Source organism: Micropterus dolomieu, linkage group LG23, assembly GCF_021292245.1.
Source record: "Micropterus dolomieu isolate WLL.071019.BEF.003 ecotype Adirondacks linkage group LG23, ASM2129224v1, whole genome shotgun sequence".
In the NCBI taxonomy this organism is placed as follows: Eukaryota; Metazoa; Chordata; class Actinopteri; order Centrarchiformes; family Centrarchidae; genus Micropterus; species Micropterus dolomieu.
In genome coordinates, this window is record NC_060172.1 from 11705384 (window position 1) to 11718750 (window position 13367).

General features: G+C 38.9%; 1 protein-coding gene across 4 annotated transcripts in view; it reads left to right on the plus strand.

The window, feature by feature from the left end:
- The window catches only part of zbtb16a (zinc finger and BTB domain containing 16a), a 140138-nt gene that overhangs the window by 23119 nt on the left and 103652 nt on the right, over nt 1–13367 (plus strand). The window lies entirely within an intron of this gene.

The window sequence follows — 13367 nt, forward strand, 5'->3', positions numbered from 1 at the left end:
ATTTTCATAGTGTGATGGAAAAGGTTATTATGTTGGCTAGTCAAAAACAAATCAGTGTGGTGGGTTTGTGTGACTTCAACAATTCCAAAATCCTGGTTACAGCCTTGACTGTATTTATGTTGTTGCCTCCAGCTATATCAATATTATAACAACAATTCAATTGGCTGAAGGTTTTAGCAACGAAAACTGAAGAAATGTTTTGCATTTAGTACCTACATGAGCAGCACATTGCACTGACAATGTAAATGATACACAATGGAGCAATGGCTCCAGATTATTGTACTGCAAACCCAAGAACTTTGGTAGTTCATAGACATAATGTCAGATTAGGTGTGATCCAATGTTCAGGACTTGATGTGAAATAAAAATCTCCTCTGAAACAAAGACTGATGAAATTCTTTGAGGCTCAGCAGCTCTTTAAAGATATAGTAGCAGATCCTTTCAGAAGTATTCAAGTTATGTCCCTGCTTTTAAAATGAGCTGATACTTCTCTACTCTTGTAGGCTTTGATTGAGACAAGGTAACTGTTCCAATATTGTCAAACTGCGTACAGAGACATACAAATGCATCCCGAATTAATGAATAAAAACTAAAGAATAGCTAAATTTAATGCCACGGCTATTCAATGTTAGAGAGTCTGTAATTCTAAGTATTTCAGACATCTTATGTAGTTGTAATCACAAAGCAACCTTCATCCTTGACATATATTTATTCAGCCTAAAGATTGAAAAACTAAACTTGCCCAAACTGCACAGCAGACACACATGCTGAGGGAAGAGGAGTTCAGCCATGTTGTGACATCCCCAGCTAGTGTTATGTTTCTCACTGAAACATTCAACATCTCTTTGCTTTTCTAGGACAGCATGTGCCCACTGAGACTCATCGACTCTACCTGCTCTCTCCAAAATATGTATGTCTCATACTTCAGTTGCCACGTTGCATGCTGCCAAAAAATCCATCATAGGACACATTTCTACTTTCTCCTTTAAATAAACCTCACTACAGTAGCAGCAGTGTGTCTGCCGGCCAGTCAGATAATCCTCCATGGAAATGTGGCTGCTGACAGATGTGTGCATGGCTATCAAGAATTACAGCCACAATAAGAGAGAATGAACTTTATCCTCTTGTAGCAACAATACAGTGATGGAGCTCTGCACTGTTATTATATGGTAAACATCCTGGACATGTTGTGCCAGCTGTAATCCCATGACCATGCACTTCAAATCACCATTCGCTGCTGATGTGGACATCTTTTTTCCTTGCTGGTGTGTAATAATTTGTAGTGCTGTGTGAATTGTTCTTCTTGCTGTGTAGCAAACTGACCCCTCCTTCATCTCAGGCTGAACTGTTGGTCAGCCTATGATGATGTGAGGTGACTCTTCCGAAGTTGATTTTTGACTCTTCTCACTAAACTGCCTGAGTAGGTTTACCATCATGAATCAGTCCCAGGTTGAGTTTTTTTTTCACATGGCCTTGGACAGGAAACACATTCTGGTTGCTTGTCCAGTGTTCCCTAGCTTTGAACTGGAGATGATAGTGGAGGGCTGTCAGGGCTATCTCGGCTCAGGCTCTGAGATGACACATTTTAAATAGAAAGCCTGCATTACAGACTGTGGAGCGTGGAGTTTGAATGATGATGAAAATGATGCTATTGACTGCATTAAATGTAGGATTCAATATTTTTGGAGCTTGACCCATAAAAGGAACTAAAAGTCAGGATGCTTTGAATTTGATCTTTGTTTTTTCAGTCTGTCTCTTTCCCTTTATGGATGTGAAATGCTGAATTGCTGGAGTACTGCTAATTAAGAGTGCTACCAATCAATGAATCGTTTAGTGTAGAAAATAGCAAAATATGCCCGTCACAATTTCCTGAAGACTCTCCATATAGCTTCTTTTGTTTAACCAAAATTCACTTTAAAATGACAGGAAATCTTCACATTTGAGGAGCTGAAACCTGTGTGTGTGTGTGTGTGTGTGTGTTTGAATGCACCTGATAAATGTCTTAAATGAGCAATTGGTTTTCAAAATTGATGATCACCTGTCTGTTGACTGCCAAATGTACTAATTGTTCCAGCACTAGCTTTAAATGTGGCATTGGTTTATTTCTGCAATAGTGATTTTTTGTGAAATCATTTTTTAATTTTATGTCAATAATGGTTAATAATGTTTCCCTGCGTTTCCTTAGAATTGACGGCGCGGGTGGTTGCCTCCATTTAAATTTTTTTATATTTAGGCTTTTCTACACTGACAAGAATCATTCCAAGATTGTTTAAAAACATCGGAATCGACAGCTTCACTTGGCAGAGTAGATAAGATAATGTTTGGGATTGCATGCGTTGAGGCGTGTGAAAAGTTAATAAAAACAGTTGATTCTGTGAAGTTTGGAAGAAAACTGTGACCTAAGATCAGTCCATTAACTGATTTTGGGTTTACAAACTGGAGTTGTTTGTGGCTCGTGATCATTCTGATATGTCCCAAAACATGAGCGTGTACGGTACATAAAGTGCCCACTTGGTGTTCTTGGGATGTGTGAGTGTGAATTAACTTCTCATTTTATGTTAATTATGTCATTAGCAGCTGGCAACATTTGTTAATGGTGACTGAACTGCACAGTGTCACCCTTCTTCTCACATGTATTCCAAGTGGCTATATTATTAAGCATAGGTTGTAAATACTGTAGATGATACAGTACCACAGACAGCAGTAGTACAGTCCATTTAGTATAGTTTGTTGTTTTCTTAATAATAAAATCATATAAATACAGATGGCCTTCCCTGTTTTTCACAGATCACATGAAATTTAATTATATTCACACAGTCATCTTAAAATAATTATTACTGGGTAAGTTCATAATGTCCCATTGTTATGTGGTTGGTTTAGTTAGAAGGTTATGATTTATCATCTGCAAACAGAAGAAACTGCAATATTGTTGGACAATTTACAGATCTCATTAATATTTTGGGAACACATTTAACCTTCTTAAACTCTGATTCATGGTCTATATTATTTAATGCATTTTTTAAATCTATAAATAACCCCACCATGTCTTGCGTTCTTTCTATGGCTTCTGTGATTTATTCCATTAATTTAATTAATGCTAAAGTTATAGCTCTATTTGTTATAAATCCATACTGATTCTCACTTATCAGTTTGTTATCCTCTATAAAGTTAGCACATTTTTGTGGAAACCACTTTTCAAGCACTTTAGAAAACAGAGAAAGCGATGACACTGGTCTGTTGTTATTGAAAATATGTTTGTCACCATTTATTTTCTCTCTGTTTGGATGTGATTCATGTCTCTATCTTTAAGGAGTGATTTGTAATTGTCCTAAAAAGAAGGTACTGAAATTTCTTTGAATGCGAAGCACTGCATTCATGATGATCGGGTAGAGTGGGGGAAAAAAACCCACTTACACTTCAATGTTTAATTTAATGTTTATCCAAGAGTCGGGTTATATAGAGCACTAAGAGGAGGGTAACATCAAGTTCTCCACTCATGACTTCAGAAAAGAAAAGCATCCTTCATATGTTGCTATACAAATGAAAATGTCAGAAGATGTTTTAAATGTTGTGAATAGAGCTCTTGAGTGTGTGTGCTTATGACCTTGCAGAAAGTCATTCTTGCTGAAGGGGAGTACACATCACTATAAAGCATCACAGTGAAATTACAGTTTTCGACACTTAGCATTGAATATGCTGCTTTTCTCAACCAAATGGACACCTTCACCAGCTTTTTCATGATGGCAAAGCTTGCTTTTTCAAATCTAAAGTGCTAATGCTCAGGTTCCTCACGTGCTCTTTCTGGCTGCATGACTATATTTATTGTCTGTTTGATCAACTGTCCCACACTTTTGTCCAGAGCAAGATATCTAAAAATGTTACAAAATTTGCTGTTGATTATTATTATCCCCTGAAGATGATTTCTAATATATTTGTATCCTAACCTTTCCCCTAGCACCATTGTCATCACTTTTTGTAGGTGCAAGTAATTTAGGGTTTGTCCATATTTAGTATCCCACACCAATGTTTTGCATTGTCCAAATGATAGTAAAATGGCATTACTAAAAATGTAATGTTTGATTAAATGCATGTGAGGTCATTCCTATGTTGGACTACACACTACAATAATGGGTTTAATATAATCTGTGATATTATAATATCTCGGAAAAGTAGAAAAGAGATGGTGAGATTCAACATCTGTTCTTCTTATCATCATCTGCAATATAATGATGCAAGTATGTAACAGCAGGCACTAGCTATCCATTCAGTGCAATGAAAACACACCACAAGCCAAGAGGCCAGCAATGCCGTATTGTTGATGCAGTATTAACAGTATTTTTTTTGCATGATTTGTCTGACGTTGCTGCTGTTTCTCTCTCGTTTTCTGCTTTAATTTGTAATTAAAGGCGGGTAGCAGTGCAGAAGATATGGGTTAGTGCATGATGACTAAAGCAAGCAATCAAAATCATGTACTTGCTGTACAGTTTATTGGAAGAAATCTGATACTTTCTTTTGCTCTCCATTGTTTTACAAATATGTCTTAGCCCAGCATCAAGTGCATGCTACCTCGATCAAGCAGCAGTTTAACTCATCTAATTAATTTGCGGCTATGCTCATTTGCATTATCAGTCTTACCACATATCCGGCTACATTCAAAACATGTGGCAATGCCAAATTTAGCAGCCCTTTCTGTAAATTGTGGTAGGTGTAGTAATGTTATCACAGTATGGTCAGAAAGAGTATTTGGAAATATTCTCAATAGTTTTCACAACAAGGGAAAGCAAACAGTGACAACCCAGCTGCAGTTAGGCAAGTTGTGGCTTTATGCTATAGGAGCCAATTATTCCAGTTGATGCAGATGACCGGATCATTTTTAAGCTAAGATACAGCTTCTCAACGATTTTTACATCATTATCTATCAGTTTGTGTGTAAGAAGAGTGGTACATAGTTGTTATTCTCCTATAACCTATAATTTGTTGACAGGTTTATTTCCCAAAATATGGAACTAATGCGGTCAGCTCTTTACATCTCACTGTCTCTATTTAAAACATGCAAGCCACTGATTTCACCAAAAACAAACATGAGAGCAGAACAGCAGCTCATGAGAGCAAACAGGGCCTCAGTGACTCATGTGTACGGCTGAGAACATCCCTTTTCCAGCCCCCGCTTGCAGTTTTGGAGATCATTTGGCCGTGCCACCGTGTCACTGTCACCGTCTAATCTCATTGGCAAGCCCCAGGCATGCCACAGTGTCCTGGCTGCCGACATCTGAACAAACACCCTCAGAGAGAAAGACACCAACCTTTCAGTGAGGTGACAGAGGAATGATGAGCGAGGGAGGGAAGCGTTAGCAAGGGGAAATATACAGTGCAGTTGCAGCACCTGTCTTGATATTCATCTCAGCGGTGTAGGTACAGAATCCTCTGTCCGCCTACAAGTGATACCAGTGAGTGGCTTTAGGCAAGAACAGCACTGTACGGCAATATGAAGACTGTCTGGTTTTCTATACCAGGAGCCTTCTTTTATGTGCTTAAGCTCTTCAAAGTTATGATAAAAGTAGGGCCAAATGATATGAGAAACTGCAAAGTGATTTAAATTGTGAGTATTTTCCACATATTTAACTCCAGGCTTGTATTGGTGCTCTACATACTGTAGTATTAAGCATAAGGTTATACCAAACAATCATAAACTTGTAAAATCTAATTACATGTTAGTTGCTTATCATAGTAATCTTTCTAAACCAGTCAGCTGGAAAAACCAACACCCACTTGTATTTTGTAAGAACAGTGATCTGATGTACAAATTCAGTTAATCAAAATGTATTCAGACGGTGAACTGACATGTAAGGCACAAGATGGGCAGGGAAGAAAAAATGTTGATGCTCATCTACCAAAAACAGTTCAGGTAGGCCAGGTTTTTTGCACATGATTCTGAATGAACCAATTAAGGTGGTAAGGCATGGTCTTTTTGTTCCATTTCCCCCACCAGCCTCTATTTTTTAACAAAGCTAATTAAAAATGGCGTGTTTTGTCTGACATGGCCAGTGCCAGTCACAGTGCTGACTTTGTTTGGAGGACAGGGATGTTGCCAACAGGAATGAGTCCAGCAGAGACTATTGAAAAGAAGGCTCATTTCCATGCTTCAAAATAACACCAGGGAACAATCAAGGTTGTGTTTATTAAAACACATCAGAGAGGTGGACTCCCCGCCAAAAGCCCTGCTCAGTCAAACGCAACGCCCGCTCTGTGATCACAGAGAGAAAAATGCATCCGGCGTCATTTTAATAAAATGATAAGGTGGCTAGATCCACATGGCCACGCTGGGCCATTTGTTTTTACAGCCTTTTTGGGGACTGTGCTGAATTAATCCTCCTTTGTAATCAATTCCTTTTTGTATCGTTTTCAATAATAAAGCAGGCTGGACTGAAAAAGGTCTGCGAGTGTGTGTGGTTGCGCACATGTGTGCAAGTGTGTGTGTAAGCAGCTACTTCCTGCAACAATAACGCAGACATGCAGTATTAGAACTTATTCAGCATCTGGTGAAATGAGCACAGACCCTGAAAATGAGGAAGTGATAGTGACATGGAGGAAGAGGAGCTGTTTCCACCTCTGTTTGATAGGCACTTTGGAATCACTCACATCAGCCTGTTTTATTCTTAGCACGGGTAGTTTGTACATCATTGAGTTTACTAGAGTTCACTGGGCAGCTCATAAAGGAACTGGGAGGGAGTCTGACACTATATACAGCAGAGTGTACTTTTCATCATTTATTAAAAACAAATCAAGTTTTTACTGAGTCGCAAAACACAAATTGATGCCAGAAAAGAGTTTTGGCTGCGATTAAAGGACAATTCTTTTTTGAACTTGGTTCTTGAGTATGGAGGTTGATTATTAACCTCAGGAGCACACATCAGTGATTATATATTATTATTATAAATAGGTTTAACTACCTTTTTCCCCCAGAGCTTTTGACTACATCTCAAATAAACTCACCAAGTTAATTGCTGAGATCTGGGAACATCACTTGAATAAGATGGTGAATGGTAAAATGTATAGCCCAAACAGTCTGTTGTAAGCATTCATTACCATTTACAGGCCATCTTTCTGCTTCAACTTTGAGTCTACCATGCTTGGAGTGGCATTAGCTCAGTCTGTTAGGTCTTGGCTTGGAAACCAGTGGGTTGCCAGATCGAGTCCAGCACGAACATGCAGAAGGTGCCACTTGAGCAAGGCCCTGAACCCCGAGCTGCTCCCCGGGCGCCGTACGATGGCAGCCCACTGGTCCTAAATAGGATGGGTTAAGTGCAGAGAACTAATGTCCCCTTCCCCCTCCCTTTAAGAATTTCCCAATAAAGTCATCAATCAATCAATAAAGTATTTCTAATTCTGATTACCAGCCAGTGTAATGAGGAATTATTATTAATTAATTATTATTAATTGTTTAGAACAATGTGGGTGCTCACCTACAAATAAAGTGTGAATAATATAATCTGGCTAAACTGTACATTTATTTACAACCTGTCTGATCATCTGACTTATTGTCCTTCTTGCCCAGTCAGACTTTGCTGTAGTGATCTCAGCAGTGACTTAATGATGGCCAAAACCATGAAACTATGACCCAACTTGTAAAAAACTAGATTTCTCCTTCAAAGCAAGTTCTAGACATAGTAAAAAAATGTTTTACTCCTTAGTGAAACGTCTCGTTTAACTAACATTTGTCTGAACAACTTAAGAAATATGAAAATAAGCTAAATCTGATCATCTCCTTTCTGCATAGCTCTGCTGCCAGAGTTCACTTCCAAAAACAAAAGGCTGCTTCATAGTTTGACCCTGCAGTTTGCCTTCAGTTTGTAAGGTGACATTTGTCTAGTCAAGTAAGGTCTAGTGTTGAAGACAACTCAAACTACTGGAAAAACCACTCTGACTAGTTCCTCCAAACTGTACATGGCCAGTAGTAAAAAAATCATTTTTTTTTTCTCAGTGCACAGTCTAAACAAAAGTGAGATGGTCCTGGCTATTGTAACATCATGGAAGCTACTTTGAAACTGTCGGTCATGTAATTACAATACGACTCAAACTTGACACACTGAAGAATCAAAAACGTCTACTGCCAATTATATAATAATAAATGCACTCGTAATTTTGTTATGCATTTATTACAACACAAAACTGATAATTCGTTTTTTCCTCTCTTTCTTTCTGCTGCTATCTCTCTTAAACCTCAGTACCATTAAAGACATTTGTGAGCTTTTAAAAAAAACATTTTTTTTCACTTAATACACATGATTTTGAGATTAGCTACATTTGCCGACCATTACTGGGCAATGAAGTGTAACTAGTAGCATTGCTACATGTAGCATCACTATTCCCCATTACTGGCCTAAAGACATATTGATTTGACAGACATCGGTTGGTGAACAACGTCCAATACAATTACGAGATGGGACAGGAGGTTGGAGTGGTGAAGCATGGGGTGTGGTCAGAGTGAATACCCAACTAGCCAAAACATGCTTTAACAAGACTTTGTCACCACCTGTCCCTTCACTAGAAGCTGCTGGCCTGCACTTTGCCTCTGCTTGTCCTGTTAGCTCGAGATAAGCAATCGCCCTGAGCTGATACACAAACTTTTTAAGACAGTGCTCATCACAAACACACACACATACACACACCGGCTGCTTCCTTCAGAACACGATTGACATGTGAAGAATTGATGCCTTTCCCGATGCCATTGTCTCGTGGTAAAGCTTTGCAGCGTTTCCCTCTTGAACAAAGGTCATTCATCATGACAGCATAAAGCTTTGGCCATTAGTGGTTGATGAATGACCTGGCCTACCGCTCAAGCCTTGACCTCCCTCCTCCCTCCCTGGGTGGGGGTAATCTACTCGTGTTCTCAGGCCTTAAGTCAAAGTTTGAGAAGTGTTCAGCCTGTTGGACGTGGAAGGTGGAGCCATAGGATTCCAGTTGGTCAAGCTTTACTGTATCTATTTGCCCAGTGGCTGGTAGTAGTCACACACACATACACACACATATACATACACACACAGGATGCTTTCAGTCCTTATCTCTGCTGCTTTTAGGACAGCTGTTGAGTGCAAGCAGCTGACCTTTGACCCCTTGCACCACTAGGCTCCTTCCCTCCCACTAACACTAGTACACAACCAGCAGGATAACCCCCACCCCTCTATAAATTCCTTCTCCTTCCACCTCTGCAGCACTTCTGTCTGTCTGGTGTTTGTCCAAATAGGGGTTTTGAAGTATACATTCCTTTGTACTAAATACACTACTGTTAAAGTAGATTTACTGAAATAAAACAATATCTTCAATCTATTTCTGAACTTTCTTTTTTTTTTTTTAACCACACCATACATAAGGAGTTGGGGTCAGCCAGCCACTACTTACATTTTATCCACCTCTGTGTGTCTGAAACATATGTGAGCGGCTTGGGGTCTTTTAAGGTCATACATAGAAGTGAAAAAAACAAGAGAGGGTCTTTACTTTTCATCTGTGCATTGCCTCTCTCTTCGTCGACCACATTAAAACCATTTGCTCATTGCAGAGGTGGGGGGAGGTTTTGGTTTCCGCCTAGAGGGCACTACTGCCTTCAACATCAGGAACTTCCACAGCAACCTGGACACACACCCAGAGCCACACACACAAAGATTACTGGACTGTACAGCAAAAAGTGCCGGTGTTCATTTACGTCAGAAAGTGTTAAAATCAGCACTGTCAGAGCGTAGTGGAGGCAAATCAACTCTTGTTAACACTGGGAAGTTGGGTCAGGAGGACAATTAAAACATACTTTTTTCCGTCAAAAAGAAAATTCAAGGCAGGAGAGTCATTGTACTGTAGTGAACGGTGAGAGCAGATTACGGAAAGATGGTTTCAAACACTGATGGAAGTTGCGCATGTTTTAGGGAACAAGCTAGCAATACCACATTTGGAAAATACTCCATGACAATTTAAACATCTAATTTTCAAAATCTTATTTGAAACAAAACTATTGTATTTTCAAAAATACAAATACTCTTTCTGAAAAATAATGGCCATTTCAGTGTTAAATTAACAGGCTAAATGTTACTACATTAAAATAAATGTAATATTTTAATAACTTAAGCCTCATTACTTTATATACCATTGAATGTAACCTTTTTTGTGATTACAGCTAAAAGATAGTGGACAAACAACTATAAAATTTCCTTCCGCAAGGTAGTAAAGGAAAAGTAGAAAGCTCTCAAAATGGAAATGAGTATGTAAAAATCATACAGTAAGAAAATGTAAGCCTAATTGATTTGTGTTTTCTGCTTTAAGTAATCAGTAGGTATGAACTGTTTACCTCAAAAGTTACATTGCAAAATTGTTCTGTGTTGGAAGAAATTGTCAATTCCTTTGTGTAAGTAAAAGTACAAACTCTACAAAGTAAAAGTACTCCACAAGTAGGCCTAATACAAGTCACAAGTCCTGAATTCAAAATTGGACCTATGGAAAAGTCAAGTGTCAGTATAATGTACTTATATTCTGTTGGTTAGTTTAATCTGTAACAATGCATCATATTTTTTAGGTTGCTTCTTTGTTTTACATTAAAAATGAATCTGCAAAGTAAGGACTATTTTTCACTTTGAAATGTAGCTAATTACTGGGCAGTAAGTAGTAAGTTAGAAACTAGTAGTAAAAAATACTCTAGTAAAGGTCAGAAAATTGTGCTAAAATGTAGTACTCTGATAAATATACTTACTTAATATAGTTACGCCACTGACTCAAAGTAGTGGTTGAAGCACATTTGCCACTTCAAACAAATGCTTTGGTAATACGGCTAGAGCTGTTAAGTGTGTTGTCAATTATTGCTTCAAGATGCAATGCAAGACTGTTTCTGTGTTCTGTAAAACCTCAAGCCAAGTTCATTTATATCAAGACTTGAGAGTGCTAGGACTGCAGTTCAAATGAAGAAATCGTGTTTGGTCAATATTATACATAACTTGTGCATTTTACATTTAACGCCTCGAACCTGTTGACTTTTATTGCATTGCTCAATCATTTTCAAGTCACTGGTTACAAAAGAGTACATGCTGTTGTTTTACACCTATCTCTTATCTTTTGTACTGGTGATAATTGTTATTTCCTGTCTGTTGCTCCTGTTGTAAGTGCTTATCTGCTTCAGACCATATGTAGATATCTTGTTCAGTAGGTTTTCCTCATGTTGAGCTTTACACATTTTCTTTTAAAAATAATTTAATAAATCAGTTGCAATCAAGTGCTTTTTTTCCAGTTTGCAGTTTGAGACTGCTTGTCTCCTTCAACGGCATTTGAATTATGAAAATTCACTGTGTATAGGGCAAGGTTCTGCAGAAAAGTCCTGTTATTGTCAATAAAGCAACACAGCGCATATGCTCATATCCAGATTTCTCACTGTTCACTCAGACTTAATTGCCCTGCCCTCTCCCTTTGCAGTGAGAAAATGTGTGCCAAATGAAATTGAAATCAACTTATGTGTTAAGCAATGAGCAGGGGAGAAAGAGACACACAGCAAACTGCACTTGACCGCTCTTGACAATAGCGCCTGCTCCCACCAAATGCACATTGATTAATTAATTAGAATTCCTTATTAGCAAATTGACTGTCTCAGCTGATTATCAAATTCGGTTTCTTTATTAGACGCAGCTGCCATGCTGCTGCCCCGATGCTCAGTGTCTGCTCTCTATCTGAGCAGGCCACTCAGCTCCACAACAGCACTCATCCAGCCGTCTGAAGCAGTCCTCTGTGAACTAACAATCAGACTGGATCCAGTGATGATGATTCCTCTGCCAGCGTGTAAATTCATGGTCTGGTGTAACTGGGTATTGATGTGTTTGTAGTGTCAGACCGATATATGAGGTTAAAGGACCATTCCAGTGGGTTTCTAGCTTCTTAACTACAAATCCTGTACTCTCTACATTTTTTTGCTACCCATTACAATGCATGCCATACAGTTTTTTATTTTCTTCATTCATTTTTCCTGTATCCATCTAGGCAGCCATTAGTTTTTAAAAAATATTTAGCAGGTTGTTGAAACTAGCTGGATTTGTGTTATCTATCACAATGAACCTCTAGACTGCTAATATTACTAAATATTTACTTTATGGAAATGAATAGATGCATGTAGGAAAAATCATTCACAATGCTAAAACACAATAGCATGCTTTGCAAAATGGTTAGTTTTGGAGTAGGTAAATGTTTTGTAAAAAATTCTGTTCACCTCCATTGTTTTGGGGCAGAGACAGACATTTTAGAGACAGATCTAGAAAACTGGCTAAAGTAAACCAAAACTATCTTTATGAGTAGAGGTGAAAAAAAATAGTTTTTGTGATTTGGGTGAACTGAGCCTTTAACTTAGCTTCCAAAAACATATGTGATTTTCTGTGCCAGGGACTTTTCGGTAAGGACTGAAGAAATTTGCTTAAATCAGCATTTTGTAATATAAGGAAATGGTGAGCATGCATTTCATTTGTCACTTGTGCATTCATTGCTGGTATGTATGCCATTTTTGCGAGCTGGAGTCATATGATGATTTGAAATGGTGATAAAGCACGCAAATAAGGAAACAATCATCTCATTGACTCTTCGGCTAATGATATGTTGACCTTAGGCAGCATTCTCTGCATCCACACAGTCGTGCGGGCATCACAGTGGGCCTCATAAATGACCCTGTTCACCCTGTCTTTGCCAGGAGGAAGGAACCATAGAACCCACACACACACACAGTGGAAGTGATGGCTGGCTCATAGTGGAGCCGATGGATATCTAGCTCCATGCCTCCAGCGCCAAGGGGAATGAAAAAGCAGACAGTGTGAGAGCGCTGACTGGCCGTCAGACCACATGGATGTGCCTGTGTAGGGCCATTGTGGCTCGTGGCTTTGTCCAGATGGTTCACATACCTTTAGTCGTGCTCTGGGTGAGGAATGCGCTCCCTCGGGATGGTTCCCAACCCTGGAAACAAGGGCCAACATAAACACCCATACCCAACCCCCGCCATGGCCCTCACCTAAAAACCAATCCCTGTTAGAGCTGATAATGAGGTTGCAGCAGGAAGAGGGGTTAAATAAAACTTATAGAAAAGTGTCACGCCAATTTAAAATGCAGGTACTGGTTGTTGTATTTATCAGGATTTTTTACTTCATAAGTATTTCCATCCTTCTCGTAGAGGCTTGTGCATGACACATTTTGGGCAGAATTAAGGGTGACAAAAGTGGTTTGTCACATGCTGGTATTAGGATGCAGTGTTCTGAGGAAGACTGTGTGTGTGTCTTTGTGCGTGTGTGTGCGTGTGAGAGAGAGAGAGAGAGGGATTATAGCCTGACTAATTACCTTGTAAAATGCTGTTCCTTCCATTTAAA